The sequence below is a fragment of the Hibiscus syriacus genome, unplaced genomic scaffold, assembly GCF_006381635.1.
Source record: "Hibiscus syriacus cultivar Baekdansim isolate YM2019G1 unplaced genomic scaffold, ASM638163v2 tig00112852_pilon, whole genome shotgun sequence".
Lineage (NCBI taxonomy): Eukaryota > Viridiplantae > Streptophyta > Magnoliopsida > Malvales > Malvaceae > Hibiscus > Hibiscus syriacus.
The window spans coordinates 548,169-565,709 of NW_024063410.1; the positions used below are offsets into that span (position 1 = coordinate 548,169).

Below are 17,541 nucleotides of genomic sequence, written 5' to 3' on the forward strand. Positions count from 1 at the left end.
TTCAGCCTCTTCAAGCATATACATATCTATATAACCTATAAAACCCGAAATTTTACTGAATCGAAATGAGCGATACCTCTCTACTCTCAATTCGGTGTCGTTCGGATCTCTACAATTATGATGCATAGGCAGCCATTAATGGGGAGCTTGGGAAAGTCTTATGAGGGCCACATACCAAGAGGCAGCCATTAGTGAGGTTACATTGTGCAGGGGAATCCCAGGAAATGGTATCCTCCTGTTAAGGAGGGCACTTTATTTTCGTGTATTCGGACTATGTTCGAATATTTTCTCGTTTTATAATCGTGTTTAAATCTAAGTGGTTCAATTATCCTGGAAGTTCAAACATCTATATGCAAACCAATGGATTTCATGCTCTAATCATCTTTCAAGTGAATGGTATTCAACAAAATATGAATTGAAACAATGAAATAATTTAAATCATGGTGAAAGCATGCGTTCAATTCTTAGAGAATATTTTTGATGTAGTACAGTTTGAGCTAAAGAATGCTTACCTTCTCTGTTAAGACCGTAAAAAACAGTCCGGAAATTGACGGTACTAGGAACGATCCCTGAGTTTCGCATTTCAGATAAAAGCTGCATGGCTTCCTCGGACCTACCTACTTTACAAAGACAGCTAATGAAAGTTGAGTAAGTCTTGAAATCAGGCTTCAGTCCGTTCATCTTCATATGACGGACGATGTTCCAAGCATCGGCAACCTTTCCCGTGTCCATGTAGCTGTGAATCATTGTGGAATAAGTGACGACAGTCGGCAGACAACCTTCCTTTTCCATTTTTGCCAAAATCACCCATGGACTCCCAATTTGCTTCTCCTTGAAGAAATGAACTATCAAGGATGTATAAACATGGACGGTCGGATGAATGTTGGCCTGCTTCAGGGAATTCACCTTAGCCAGTGCTTGTTCGAATCGACCCTTTCGTAGTAATGCATGGACAAGGCTTCCATAAACATACTGATCCAATGGGGATTGTTCTGTCCCGGCATTATCTAATATTTCTAAAGCTTCTTCGAGTCTCTCTGCTCGACAAAGTGCCCTAATATACAAGGAATAACTTAGTGGAGCCGAAAATCCGATCTTGCTGAGAGATTCCACACAGCTTCTGGCTTCTGTTAGCTTGTTAACTTCAAATAAACAACCAATATAAGTTTCAAGTAACTCTTTGTCGGGGATAAATCCAGAATGGATCATTTCTTGGAAGATTTGAACGGCTTCATCTACATTCCTACCTTTTCTCCCGCAGAGTGATATGAGCAAGTACTTGTAGGTACTAGCGGTTGGATTAAAACCATCGGATTTCATCTCAGTAAAAGTCCTCAACGCAATTTTGGTTAGACCAGTTCGACCATATTGCATTATCATGAATTCCCACGCACCCGATACTAAACATCCCCTCCTTTTCATTTCATGGAAGAGCCTTCTCATGCTCTTGAAATCTTTCCCGCATCCGGTGATTTTGATAGCCATGTTGTAAGTTTCTGAAGTGTGCTGATAACCGGCTTGCTTTCCTGCCCATGAAAAGAAACTTAAAGCATTTTTACCATGCAAACTGCTCTTTCACAGTATTTCCACAACAAGTTCTGGTGTGAAATTAATGTTGCATCTCTCCAAACCTTCTTCAACAATGAACCAATCCTTGTTGAAGCCGTTATTGCTTACCTCATCGGCCTGAGAATGAATTTTACTAATTCTCTGCATCTGCTTCAATTTTTCAACAATATCTGTCTCTCTATTTCTCTCCATGCTAGATATAATCCATCGAAATATATCATCATCTCGAATGACTACAATTTCCTCCTGCATTTTGCATAAAACCCGAAAAATTTCATCTGTCTTTGCTACTTTACCAAGCTCCTTAATGAATACTGAATATGCTTTCCAAGTGGGTCTAATCCCCCTATCCTCCATCGAATTGAACACTTTCCAAGCTTCGGATATACGGTTTTGGCCAACATGACCCACAACCATGGCCATAATAGCAACTGTATCAGGCTCGACACCTTTCTCCAGCATCTCATTGTATAAATCACAGCCTTTCTTATACTCCTTCGATCTAAAGAGGCATTGCATTAGATCGGTGTAAGTAGAAGCCGTTGGCAAGAACCCGGATTCCTTCATGTTTTCGAAAAGATCAAATGCCTTAGAGAAATCATTTCTTCTCAAATACCCATTGATGATAATCTCATAAACCTTCTCGGTAATCAGTTGTCTTCTCTTCATAATATCAACAATCTCCATGGCATCAGCAATCCTATCAGCTCTGCACAATCCTTTGATCAGAATCTCAAAATAAAGGGGGTCTAAAGACAAATCTTTCTTCCTAAGGTCCCGAATAAATTCTAAAGCTTCCTTGATTCTTCCAGAAATACAGAAACTCTTCAACACATAGCCATAAACTTCTTGTTCTGGAATCTCAGAGACCCTCATCATGTTATCTGCAACCAAATGAACCAAATCGGTATCCCCTGATTTCGCTACGCAATTCAGCAGCATCTTGTATGAATTTGAATCAAGGCTCATTTCCTTCTCAACCATCTCCTTGTAAAACTCTAATGCTAAGTCACCTTTTTCAGCATTGCAAAGAGCACGCACCATCGTCGTATAAGTCGTTGTGTCAGGTTCAAAACTGCATCTTTTCATGTTTTCGAAGACTTCCAGCGCTTTGCCAATCATCTTTTGTTAGGAAATAAACCAAGTACAAGTAATTTCCCTATAACCAGATTAGTGAGAATGCGAAATAAAAGCGGAAAAATAATACCCGAAATTTGATAACGGAGTTCAGCCAATTTATGCTTACGTCTCCGGACTGCTGCAGATCTTTTACTAAGAGAAAATTTACAGGTGTTTACACAACACACTTGAGAGAGAACTAGAAGATTTTGGGATGATTTTGAAGCTAAATGAGCTAGGGTATTTATAGTTAAAACTTAGGGACTAATATTGTAATTAAAAATAAAAATATTTTGGGCAGCCCCCCTCCCCAATTTGTTTTAGCAGCCGGCTGCTACTTAGCAGCCCAACTTGTTCTTTAATTTTCAACAATCTCCCACTTGAAGACTGATTTCAATCTGTCTTCACACCTCGATCGATGCAGCAGTATTTCTGGTCTTTTATTCTAGCATGCCAACTGAAGCTGAACACAACTTCAGTTTGTCCGTAGTTACCGTCTTTGTTAACATGTCTGCTGGATTTTGAGCTCCACTGATCTTTTCAAGTTTCAAAATCCCATCTTCCAGAAGAGACCGGATAAAATGATATCGCAATTGTATGTGCTTCGTCCTGGAATGAAAAGACGGATTCTTCGCTAGATGGATAGCACTTTGACTGTCGCAATACAAGACATTGTTTTCTTGTTTCTTGCCTAACTCATTCAAGAAACTTTGGAGCCAGACCATCTCTTTGCTGGCTTCCGTAACAGCGACATATTCTGCTTCGGTTGTGGAGAGAGCAACTATCTTCTGTAGTTGAGAAACCCAACTCACTGCGGTTCCTCCTAGAGTATAGACATACCCTGTAGTGCTTCTTCTGATGTCAACATTTCCGGCTAAGTCAGCATCTACATAGCCTGTCAGTATCGTATCTCCACCTTTGAAACAAAGTGCTTTGTTTGTGGTACCTCGCAGATATCTGAGGATCCATTTGACTGCTTCCCAGTGTATTTTGCCTGGATTATTCATGTACCTGCTAACAGCTCCCACTACTTGAGCAATATCTGGTCTGGTACAAACCATGGCATACATCAGACTTCCAATTGCTGAGGCATACGGCACCTTCACCATGTGTGCACGTTCTTCCTCCGTCTTTGGTGACTGTTCTTTGGAGAGTCTGAAATGAACACCTAAAGGTGTATTTACTGGTTTAGCATCTTGCATGTTGAACCTGGAGAGTACTTTGTAGATGTACTCAGCCTGTGATAACATCAAAGTCCCCGACTTTGTGTCTCTCTTGATCCTCATCCCAAGAATCTGCTTTGCAGCGCCCAGATCCTTCATAGCAAACTGCTTCGACAATTTTGCTTTAAGTGTATAATCTCTTGCATGTTTGAGCCTGCAACGAGCATGTCATCAACGTACAATAATAAAATAATGAAGCTGTTGTCGAACCTCTTGATGTAACAACAATGATCTGCTTGGCATCTGGTAAAACCACTACTACCCATGAAACTATCGAACTTCTTGTACCACTGTCTAGGAGCTTGTTTTAAACCATACAAGCTCTTCTTCAACCTGCATACCAGGTTTTTCTTGCCTGCCTCTATGAAGCCTTCTGGCTGCCTCATATAGATTTCTTCCTCCAAATCACCATGAAGGAAAGCTGTCTTTACATCTAACTGCTCAAGATGTAAATTTTCTGCATCTACAATTTTCAACACCAGTCTGATTGTAGACAGTTTCACGACTGGAGAGAAAATTTCATTGTAATCAATACCTTCTTTTTGCTGAAAGCCTTTGACAACCAATCTTGCTTTGTAACGTTTGCTCCCATCGTGCTCTTCTTTGATCCTGTAAATCCACTTGTTATGGAGCGCTCTCTTGCCTGGTGGTAATTCAGCTAATTCCCACGTCTGATTTGACATAAGCGAGTCCATCTCATCTTTCATGGAAGACTCCCACTTGACTGAATCCTCCACTTGCATTGCTTCATCATAACACTCTGGTTCACCATTGTCAGTCAGCAACAAGTAGTGTAAAGAAGGTGAATACCGTTGGGTTGGTTTAGGAATTCTGGAGGAGCGTCTTAGTTCTGGTGTGCCTGGTTCTTCCTCTTGAACTGCTTCAGGACTGATCTGAACTTCATTTCTAGAAATCTCCTCGAACTCAGCAAATTCCTTTGTTTCAGCCTCGGTATTACTTGATTCTGCGGTTGACCTGTCTTTATACATCACATTTTCATTGAAAATGATGTCTCTGCTTCTGATGATCTTTCGATTTTCGTAGTCCCAAAACCGGTAACCGAACTCATCACCGCCATAACCAACAAAGGCACATTTGTTGGACTTAGCATCAAGTTTACTTCTTTCAGCAGAGTCTATGTGTACATAAGAAATACAACCAAACACTCTTAAGTGTGAAAGGTTTATTTCTTTCTTGCTCCAAGCTTCCTCTGGTATTCCGCCATCCAAAGGAACAGAGGGCCCACGGTTGATCAGGTAAGCTGCAGTGTTGATAGCTTCAGCCCATAGAAATTTGGGCAATCCGGCATGTATCCTCATGCTTCTAGCACGTTCATTCAGAGTTCTGTTCATGCGCTCTGCTACGCCATTCTGCTGCGGTGTTATGGGAACTGTTTTCTCCATCTTAATCCCATTGTTTGCGCAGAAATCTCTGAATCTACTGTCTCTGTACTCTCCTCCATTGTCAGACCTCAACCTCTTGACTTTCAAACCAGTCTCATTTTCCACCATGGCCTTCCATTTTCTGAAGGTATCAAAGACTTCTGATTTCTTCTTCAGAAAATAAACCCACACCTTCCTTGTTGAATCATCGATGAAGGTGACATAATATAGTGAGCCTGCAAGAGATGGAACTGGGGATGGTCCCCATACATCAGTATGAATCAATTCTAACCTTTCTGCCTTGGGTGCCTTGCCAATCTTTTCAAAATTGACTTTCTTTTGTTTTCCAAAGATGCAATCCTCGCATAGTCCGACATCCACATTCTTTAGATCCGGCAGCTTCCCTTTTGACAGAAGTATCTTCATTCCTTTCTCGCTCATATGGCCAAGCCTTTGGTGCCATAGGTTTGATTTTCCATCAGCATCTGCTACTGCAATGATATTCTCTAAATTTGAGGTTACATAGAGAGTACCAGTCTTCTTACCACGAGCAATGACGAGTGCTCCTTTGGTAATCTTCAATTCACAACCTGAAAAGGTTGTACTATATCCTTCTCCATCAAGCTGTCCAACAGAAATCAGATTTCTTTTGAGGCCAGGAATATGTCTCACTCCTGTCAGCTTCCAGGTGGTCTGGTTTGGCAGCTTTAGTCGGATATCTCCTTTTCCGACGATCTTCAAGGTTTCATCATCAGCAAGATGAACCTTCCCAAAATCACCACTGATATAGTTCTCCATGATTTCTTGGCATGGGGTGGAGTGGAAAGATGCCCCTGAATCCAAGATCCATGATTCAATCGGACTGTTGACGCTTAGAATCATGGCATCACCTGTCTCCTCTGTCACGTTGGCAGATTCCTGTGCACCGGTATCTTTCTTCAGTGCTCGGCAATCTCTTTTAAAGTGACCTTTCTTGCCACAATTATAACAGGTAAAATCTTTCTTTCCCGTTCTGGATTTTTCCCGTCTGGATTTGGATCTGCCACGATTTGAATTTCTTTCTGAAGTTCTCCCTCTGGACTCCGTGTGCAAGGCTGAGGAGGTTGATGCTTCACCCGATTCTCTCCGTCGAATTTCTTCGCTCAGTACCAGATCCCGAACATCGTCGAATTTCAATTACTATTTCCCGACGAGCTGCTAACTGCTGTAACAGTAGCATTCCAACTGTCTGGTAGAGATGATAAGAGAATTAAAGCTCGAACTTCATCATCGAATTCAATTTCCACAGAACTCAACTGGGTTGTGATTGTGTTGAGTTCATTCAGGTGTTGAGCCACTGATGCCCCTTCCGTCATCCGCAAATTGAATAATCGCCTCATCAAGTGAACTTTGTTTGAGGCCGATGGCTTCTCATACATATTGGAGAGAGCTGCCATAAGACCTGCCGTGGTCTTTTCCTTTGCTATGTTGAAAGCAACATTTCGGGACAACGTCAGTCGGATAACTCCGAGGGCTTGTCTGTCGAGAAGAGCCCAGTCTTCATTCTTCATGCCCTCTGGTTGCTTTCCTGAAAGAGGTTGATATAGATTTTTTCTGATACAGAAAATCTTCAATCTGCATCTTCCAAAAGCCAAAGTTCGCACCATCGAACTTTTCAATTTTCACCTTTCCTTCGTCTGCAGCCATCGCTCCCACTCGAATCTGGCTTCGTTTGGATCGTTTCTGACAATTTCTGCGAACCGCCGTGTATTAGAACACCTCCGTCGACAAACTCGTATCGCCGACCGAATTTCACTATTCACGAAATTCACTATTCACGTGAATAGTAATGAATAGTAACCTCGCAGAAATTGACAAAATTCACAACCAAAAGCTCTGATTACCAGTTGTTAGGAAATAAACCAAGTACAAGTAATTTCCCTATAACCAGATTAGTGAGAATGCGAAATAAAAGCGGAAAAATAATACCCGAAATTTGATAACGGAGTTCAGCCAATTTATGCTTACGTCTCCGGACTGCTGCAGATCTTTTACTAAGAGAAAATTTACAGGTGTTTACACAACACACTTGAGAGAGAACTAGAAGATTTTGGGATGATTTTGAAGCTAAATGAGCTAGGGTATTTATAGTTAAAACTTAGGGACTAATATTGTAATTAAAAATAAAAATATTTTGGGCAGCCCCCCTCCCCAATTTGTTTTAGCAGCCGGCTGCTACTTAGCAGCCCAACTTGTTCTTTAATTTTCAACATCTTTGACTTCCCATATTGTGAAATTATAATTGTCCAAGTCTTTATATCTTTCTTGCAAGATTTCGCTTCCATTTCCTCCAATATATTCTCAACCAGCCCAAATCCTTTAGCCTCACCACTTACATACAGCATGGTATTGAAAACTTCAGTTGTATAACTAAAACCTTCTCTAACCTTCACCCAGTTGAAGAATCTAAAAAGCTAAATGAGGCACCTTAAAGCACCTTTTCAACACTTTCTCAACAATTTCTGGTTCAAAAGAAAACCCTGATTTATCTAATTGTTCCTCCATGGAAATCAAGGCGTTTTCAGCTCCAACTATCTTAGTTATCTCATGAACCACTGGACTAACATCGAATTCGACTGAATTCCCCATCCGGGTATCATCCAAAGCCGTTACATTCTCCTCTGTTCCCACCAATTCACTCTTCTCCTGGGCATTTTGATAAACATCTGGCCTGCCAGACGACGATTGTTTTATAAACTCAGACTCCCCGGCATTGGTTCGTGGGGTAACTGAAAACCCAGATGGGATTTCACCTGAGGCTACTTTAACAGCTCCAAAATTTCAGTTATTTCATTTCGCTCCTTTTCCACCAATTCACTCCTCTGCTGGGCATTTTGACAAACACCCGGCCTTCTAGACAACGATTGTTCTATAAACTCAAGCTCACTGGCTGTGTTTCGTGGAGTTATTGAAAACCCAGATTTGTTTTCATCTGGAGTTACATTAACAGATCCTAAAATATCAGTTATTTCCTGGAAGAGTGATGGGATTCTACAAGCTTCAGCTTGTTGGGCTTTCTTCGTTTGTTTTGATAACGGATAATTCTAATCTGACCATCAATCTTTTAATTTGGTTAATTAGATCATTTAATTATTTCAATGATGCTAATCAAATCCCCACTATTAACATTTTACGAAGTAATTGACATAACAGATAACAGGACTTGGAGCATTGAGTTTTGATTGATCAAATGTGAGGCAAACGAAGTATATTAGTTTCTCTTATCATCTTTTTTCAGTTTTTACTCTCTAGTCTGTATTCCTTGTTATTCGACGACGGTTCCCTCACATCATCGGAAAAACGAACCCTTTTCTTCACTTGACATTTCCCATTCCCTAAAAAAAACCCAGAATTCCATTCATGCTGCAATGTTAAAATAACCTAAACAAGAACATCAAGAAATAACATACATGCACGTATACATGCGTGCATGTGTGTATGTATATATTACCAGCCAATTCAAACTCGATCTTCTTCAAGAAATAAGAGAGGAGGTGTTTATGGATTTCATTTGCAATGAAAACTATACTCCCAGAAACTACAAAGACTGCCATGAGCCCTAGACTTAAAGATCCGGTCTCCATTTCTTTTTTCCTTAATTTTCTAAAAGATTTTTATTTTACTGATCAAATGGATCCACTGAGAAATGATGACGAAACAGAAGAGGCATCTTGAAGAAGAGAAGGATGAAGAGAAGAAGTAGGTGGATGGATGGTTTTTATATGTGAAGATGATGAAACAAAGAGGATGAAGAGGATAATTATTAACTAATAATACACAACTATATTGCCTTGTATGTTTAATTTTGACTTATCCTCGAAATAAATTATCTAAATATTCAACTCAATTTTGGTGGTTATTTTTAGATAATACTAAAACAACAATAAGGATGACAATTAATGTAATTTATTTTAGTAAATATATAAATTTGATACCCTTATCTTGCAATTTTGATTAAAAAATCTAATCAATCTTATCCTCGAATTTGATTTTCAAAATAAATAAGGTCGAATCAAATCAGATATGAATTATTTTATCATATGTAATTTTACGTTCTTCAGTAATCCATAAAAGAATATGACCCTTCTTTAAAATGATGGAACCGATTCTATTCTCTCACGATCAATTCAAGTCTGGAAACCCTTGGAATCGGCTTGTGAGAAATTATTTCATGGACCTAATTCACCACGTCATCTATAGTCCCAATGACTACCCACTTTTTTTTTTGAAAATATCCACTCCTTAATTACAAGTAAGAAAGAAGCTTTCATGGTGATGAAAGGAAGATGAACAGAACGTGACTAAAATGAAATTCATAATATTTAATTCTTCATATCGATTCCACCTAATAATATTATTTTCAAAGTTTAAATTTATATCCGTTGATTAAAAATACAATATATCTTACCATTTTAACTGATAATTTAGTACAATGTATCTTACTATTCTATCCTATATGGTTACTTCTAAATGAAGAACTTAACTCTGGATGTTTTTTCACTGTTTCTTACTGGTAGTTTACATGAACAATTTAGTGGTTGCATTTTTTAAGAATTTTGGTTCTTTTGCTGATATAAAGTTCATGATACATAGTTTTCGGAGGATCTTTTAATGCATTTCTTCATCTTTCAGTGTGTGATCAGATGTTCTTCGCTGAATTGATGAGGGAAGCAACGGATATATATAATGATGCTTTAGTTCCCGAGTCCAACATCTCCTCCATCTTCACGTCCCCACTGGTATGCACCGGTACGTATTGCGGTTGCGCCAATGCTTCAAGAACGACCAACAAGCATTGGCGGAGGAAGGGCGGATTTTAATCGAGTATATCACGATGAACGCGATCGCAATATGTAAATCCTCGAGAAATACGATAAAATATGCATCCATTATACTGTTTTATTCTCAATCTTTGTATTAGAAGAAGTTATAATTGGCTTCCAATCGGCTTTAGGTACATGGCTCGTTCAGTTTTCATGCGACCTCGATGCGACGGAACCAGTGATGACATTGATGCTTCCGCATTCAATAAAGCTTGAATACAACATACATTCATATATGTATATATATGTTCAGGACTGAAACTCGAGCCGAATCTTTTTGAAAAGAAATACATGCCTCGTTAAAACCCCCCACTTAACTCAATTGAGCCGAAACTCAATCAAGAAAGCAGAAGGGGAAAAGAGTACCCAATTATTTTATTAAATAACATCAGTGCATAACAGGAACATCCATTAATCTGTACAATCTATTTACCAATCAGAAAACCTGCCTAAAGCAATTAACCAACATCCACGACCCCTTCCAACTCGTATAGGAACCAACTATGGACCCCTTCCATGGTTGCACTCGACCGATTCCTCCCTTAGCCAATCTATCCGTCTCTGTGTTGATATCTCTGGAAATGAGATGTATTATCACATAAATCTGCCTAATTGCTATGTCAATGATTACTTAACAGTTGAGTTTGATGGTTTAATTGAAATCAAATTGAAAGTGTAGTGTCTTAATTGATGAAATTATTTATCCAATGATCAAAATAGAATCGAATCAATACTCTAAAGACCTTAAAGATAATTTACCCTTAAATTCAATATAGCCATTAGCCTTCATCAAATTAATAGTCGACTCAAATGGCATGATTAATTCAATATAGCCATTAGCCTACATCAAATTAATAGTCGACTCAAGTTTGGGACTGATTTTCAAGTTTTGAAATTAAGGGGGTCTTTTTAAAATTTATTCTTTGATGCAATAAGATGTTACGAACCTCGAAGAAAGATGGTAATTGCATGACGAGAACATCTTCTCAAATTTCCTGCGAATAGAATGGGGTGATGATGTGATACATAGTTTTGGATTATGAAAAGTAGAGGATTGGGTGATAATGATTACCTTTGAGGGCCTGTGCTTCAGTGACGAAAATTGGGAGTAGAATGCTGAGGAATGTATTATCTTTCATGCTGACAAAAAGGAGCATTCATTATTAGATGATTGCAGTTAATTATTATGGTTTAAACGTTTAAAAAGCAATTTGATGCACTACCTCCTGTTTCTCTGCTTATAAATACTCAACTGCCCTTCGGTAGGTTTTGCACCTCAACCTGAAGATAGAAAACAAGTCAGAGATATAATGGCAGCTTGATAATAGAAAACACAATATATTGTTGTAAAAGTGGATGAATGATTCAAAGGATTGGAGGGCACCTACCTCATTCACCTCAATGTATGGGATGTGAGCAATCTTATGCCAATCGGCACCAATGTCCTTCCTACATCTTTCCTCCAACTGGGGCATATTTGTTATATCTAAATATTCCAAACTGGTTAGGCCATGCATCTCGTCCGGAAGCAATGTTAAATTGGGCAATTCAAATAGATGAAGCACTTTCAGATTTGTTAGATGTTGAATCCACTCCGGAAGATGCTGACACTTTGGAATGTTTACCAGATGGAGATTCTTTAGGCTCGTATAATCTTGGAATATTTGGATGCCATCTGCAGATAGCTCAAGCTCCATGCAGTCGTATATTCGAAGACTTTCAAGAGAAGTGAGATGTTGGAACACAGGAAAGAGTGACCTCAATCCACTGCACTTCCAGATTTCTAGTTTTTTCAACTGAACAAGATGCTGAAGGCAAAGGGGAAGAGACGCCAGCTGTGGAAGTTCAATAATCTCCAGATGCTCAAGAGAAGTCATCTTTTGCAGGAATTCGTTTAGCATGTCGTATTCCAGTTCTTCATGAATATTCCCCACTTTGAAAGATTTCAATTTGGAGAGAGGGAGAGATGAGGTTGACGGTGTAGTGTCGCTCATTTGAATGGTATGCTTTAATGGCCTTGAACTGGTATTCACCAAGATTAGCTCATCTTCGACTGATGGATACAACGGCATTGAACTCAAAGGGCAATTTTCAATGCATAAATAGGAGAGACAAGGAAATGCCATGGTTGATGCTCTCGAATCCTTGTCATCCTTATCATCGTCGATCGGGCTTTTCCTCCACCAACTCTTCATATTTGGGCATTCCTTAAGGTGAAGACGCTTAAGCGATGGGAAGAATGATTCTGATTCACCTTGTCCTCCACTGGGCTCACTGCCGTCCATGGACTCCAGCTCAGATAGATTCCGAATGCTAAGCCGTTGAAGATGTGGCAATCGAGCAAAGGAAGGGAGATGTTTAAATTTACTGGGACCCCATATTCCAATATCCACCAGATGCGTGAGCAAAGAAATCCAACTTGGGAACTTGGCATTGCCCCTCCATCCTATTGTCATAACCATTTTTTTTGTAAAACAATTAAATATTATTTTTAAAAACAATTATGACTTTAAATTGAAAAAAATGAATGATTTTGAATTGATTCGAATTAAATTAAAAATGGAGTCGCCATCGACCTTTGGGTTAGGTAGGTCGAATACCTAAAAACGTCTTTTAAAACAATTTTAAGAAAAAAATCATTTTTAGACAAAATTCGGTATGCGTTACCAAAGATTCATTTAAATGGATTCGGAAGTCGGTTACGCGTGGGGGAGGATTAGCACCCCACAGCGCCCAAAATTGGTACTGTGTCGCTTACACATTGTCATAATGATGGAAATTACAAATCGAATATAAAGTTAATTTATAATCCATTTATCGAACATTAATTAATTTGCTTCGAATTATTTAATTAGAGAAAATTCTTTAACTCGAAAGGAAATCTTGAAATTAGCAATCCTCCATCGGGACAACTAACTCGAACTATTTCTCATTCGTAAAAGAATATTCTACCATTGATTATGTTAAAAATACAAATCGAATATAATTAAAAACAATGTTTACATACGAATAAATTGATTAACTGAAAACGTGAATTGAATACAAATTAAAAATTTTGAAATTTACATTCACATAAAATAAAGTAAATTGTCATTTAAAATAACACACATTGCATCGTTTGAATAAATTAATTAGTAAAATATACTCGACTTGTTGCAAGTTCCTATGTCGTTAAAATGCCGTATCGGATCGTACCACTTCGACCAAGTGGTACTTTCCACGCCCATTCTACGCATACGTATTCTTGAAAATATAATCGAATATTTCTTACATAGATAAAGATATAATGAAAATAAATGTAATTGGAAATACAAAATAAAATATTTACATTAAATGAAATTGAAAACATTATTTACATAATCCAAATAATTAACTAATGAGTAAAATACACATCCATACATAAATGTCTAAAAATAAATTAGTAAATATTACAAACCAAAATAAATATAAAACATTTAAGGGGCTAAAATAATAGAAACAGAAACTTAGGGGCTAAACAGCAAAAAACAGAAAGTTAATGGACCAAAATAGCACTAACCGAAATTTAAAGGACTAAATATAAAATAAAAATAATTTAGAGCCCATATCACAAACATTAAACAGTCAAATACTAGAAGTGAAAATAACCTAAAAGTAAAGCTTATGACTAAATTGAAATTTCACAGAAACATGGAGGATCAAAAAGTAATTAAATAAAATGTCAGACAGTGACCAAAATAGCACATTTGCAAATATGATGGCTGAATTCAAACATCCACAAAATATCACAACACAAGAACATAGGACTAGAATGAAACTATTACAAACATAATGTCCAAAAGTCAAATATTCACAAAAATGACATAACATACATTAATAGGACTAAAATAAAGTATTTTAAAAAATGGGATGGCCAGATCCGAATATCAAAGAAACATACATGAAATATTAAATCAGTGGCTAAGATGTAACATTTATAAATATTGAAACCAGAACCAAATATAAACCAAAAATGTTATAATACCTAGGATAGTGACTAAAATGAACCTAAAAGAAAATTTAAGCCTAAATCAAATATTAATCCCAATCGAACCCACAAGCCAACATAAAGGACCGAAATGAAAAGGATGCAAAACAGATGACCAAAGTCATAAACCTCATCGAAAATAAAAACTAAGAACAAAGATGGACTAAAATAGAGGGCAACCCAGTTTAAAGACTGAAACATAAATATTAATAAATTCCATTAATATTCATACAATGATCAAAATAAAATTAATCACAAATCAATAAACCTGAATAGGCATAAAACCAAACTAACATTACAGAAAATTTAAGGACTGAAATAAACATTTCACAAATTCCAGGCTTGATATATAAAAATTGTCATAAACATCAACACATATGTTAGGACGAAAATATAACAAGAAATAAAAAGGAGACTCAAATAGAAAAACTGAAACCTAAAAGACTAAATAGGAATTAAACCATACACAAGCCAATGGCTAAAATAATATATTCACAAATATAGTGACCAATGTCAAATATTAACAAAAATAACTTAACAAATAATAAAAGGACTAAAATATAAATAAGGAAACATCAGAATCTGAAATCAAATAAATGAAACTTCATTTAATGGCTAAATAATACGGTTACAAAGCATCAGGGACCAAAAGAGTAGTTACCCCATAAATCGAAAACACGGATGGGGATGGGGTTCAAAACGGCAGCACTTCAGATGGGAAATAAAAGCCCCATACACGGGCTAAACCTCTCATCTCCCTCATTTTCCCTCTTTCAGAAACAAAAAAAAGAAGAGATATAGTTGAGAACTCTCTCAACTTCTCTCGCCGGAGACGAGGGCGCTGGCCGCCACCGACGGAGTCCACGGCGGAACTCACGGCGGCCGGAGAGAGAGAAGCCTCCAAAAGACTCCTCTCTTAGCTCTCAACCCAAATCTAAAGTCCCCTACCCCAAAATCCAAACAGAAAACCCTAGATTTAGGATCTACCTCACGGAAAACCGAGACTCCAACGACCCTTTGGACTTCCGATGGTTCCTCCGATCAAGGTATGGGTTCCCCTCTCTCTGTTTTTTTTCGTATTTTTGTTTGAATGGGATGGATGATTTTTCTCTTGGTTTCTTTCTTTTCTTTCCTCTGTGTATTTTTCTCTTTTTTTTTTCTGAACCCGAATCCCTCCTCCTTTTTACTCTGATATCTTGCTTGATGTATGGTTAATTTTTGCTTCGTTTGGTGAGATGATGATGTCTAGGAATAGGGGAAATTATGGGTTGTTGATTTAGGGTGACCAATTTCCCGATTTACCGGGATTTAGGTATTTTATATTTTAGGGTTTTGATTTGTTTACTATTTCCTTTGATTGGTTTGATTTGGAACTGATGGGGTTACTGTTGGTGCAGGTGGGTGCAGTCGGAGTGGAGCGAGACGGGCCGGAACAGTGACGGCGGCGCGGCTGTTCCTTTGCTGCTGGCGGCGGCGGCTAACCACTGGCTTCGGTTTAGGGTTTAAAACCCTAATTACTTGGGCCAGATCCAGGCCTGGTTCGGGTATTGGGCCTGAACCGGGTCTGGGCTCCAAGTCTTGTAATTCTGGGTCGGGTTTGGTATCTGACGGGCTTCGGGTTTGAGCCTGCAAAAATTGTAATATTTGTAAATTAATAATAATAATAGTAATAATAATATAACGATAATAATAATAATAATAATAACGATAAAAAACCCGGACAAAAACGGGTGTCTACAGCTGCCCCTCTTTGCACATTCTTGTGTTAACAAGAATAGGGCAAAGATGATAAGACGACACGTTTTTGTCTGGTTCTCTTCCATTTACATAGAAATTGGATAATATTGGTTGTTGGGGACGACACTGCTCATACGTGGTGAAGAGTTTGGGTCGTCTAAAGGTGACACGGCTCCTACGTGATGAAGAGTTATTGGCCATCTAAAGGTGATAACACAGTTCCTACGTGATGAGGACGGCTGGTTATCTAAGGGTGACACGGCTCCTACGTGATGAGGAGATCTGGTCAGCTGATGACACGGCTCATACGTGATGAAGAGTTCTGGCCATCTAAAGGTGATAACATGGTTCCTACGTGACGAGGACGGCTGGTTATCTATGGTTGACACGGCTCCTACGTGATGAGGAGATCTGGTCTGGGGATGACGCGGTTCCTACATGATGAGGACGGCTGGCCATCTTTAGGAGTTATGGTTTCAAGAGAAACCAAATCAAAGATTTGTTTCAAAAGAAACAAACCCAAAGATGATATTTTTAAAAGCAACTGTCTCAAAAGAGACCAAATTCGTTTTAAGGGAAACGACTCAAAGATGACATTTAAAGGGAAACTGTCTCGTGCAAGACAAAATTCGTTTAAAGGGAATTGATCTCAAAGATGTTTGTTTGGTTTCAAGGGAAACAAATTCAAAGATGGTAAATTTTGTTTTCCAAATAAACAAGCTCGAAGACTTTTCCAAGAAACTGTCTCGAGAGACACAAAATTTTGTTTCCAAAGAAAGAGATTCAATGATTTTTTCAAAAGAAATTGTTTCAAGAGATAAAACATTGTTTCCAGAGAAACAAACTCAAAGATGATCTTGCTTTAAGAGAAAATGTTTCAAGAGAAAATGTTTCAAGTGAAACGACTCAAAAATGGTTTTATTTCAATTGAAACAAACTCAAAGATTTTGTATTTCTAGAGAAACTGCCTCAAGGGAGTCAACATTTGTTTTAATAAAAACAATCTCAAAGATGGGTAGTTTTAAAATAAATGGTCTAAACGATCTCAAAGGTTGGTATTTTCAAAAGAAGTTGTCTCGAGAGTCAAAATTTTGTTTCAAAGGAAACAAACTCAAAGATTTTTTCAAAAGAAATTGTCTTTAATAGATAAAATTTTGTTTCAACATACTCAAAGATTTTTGTTTTAAAAGAAACTATCTTAAGAGAGACAAAATTTTGTTTCCAAAGAAACAAACTCAAAGATTTTTTTCAAAAGAAACAATCTCAAAGATTTTTTTTTTTTTTTTTTTTGGCACAAAATTGTCTCAAGAGAGACAAAACTTTGTTTCAGACTCAAAGATTTTTCACGAAATTGTCTCAAGAGAGACAAAACTTTGTTTCAAAATAAATAGACTCAAAGATTTTTCAAAAGAAACAACTCAAAGATATTTATTCAAAAGGAACCAACTCCAAGATTTTTATTTAAAAGGAACAAACTCAAAGATTTTTATAAGAGAAATTATCTCAAGCGAGACAAAGTTTGTTTTTGAGAAACGATCCCAAGTGAGATCAACTTTGTTTAATATGAAACAAATTCGAAATTTGGATCTCAAAGGGAAAAGGTCTCAAGCGAGACGAAATTTGTTTTGAAAGAAACAACAATC

General features: G+C 37.7%; 1 pseudogene; it reads right to left on the reverse strand.

Moving 5' to 3' along the window:
* Window positions 1-438: 438 nt before the first annotated feature.
* On the reverse strand, window positions 439-8,916 carry LOC120183886 (annotated as a pseudogene).
* Window positions 8,917-17,541: the final 8,625 nt, after the last annotated feature.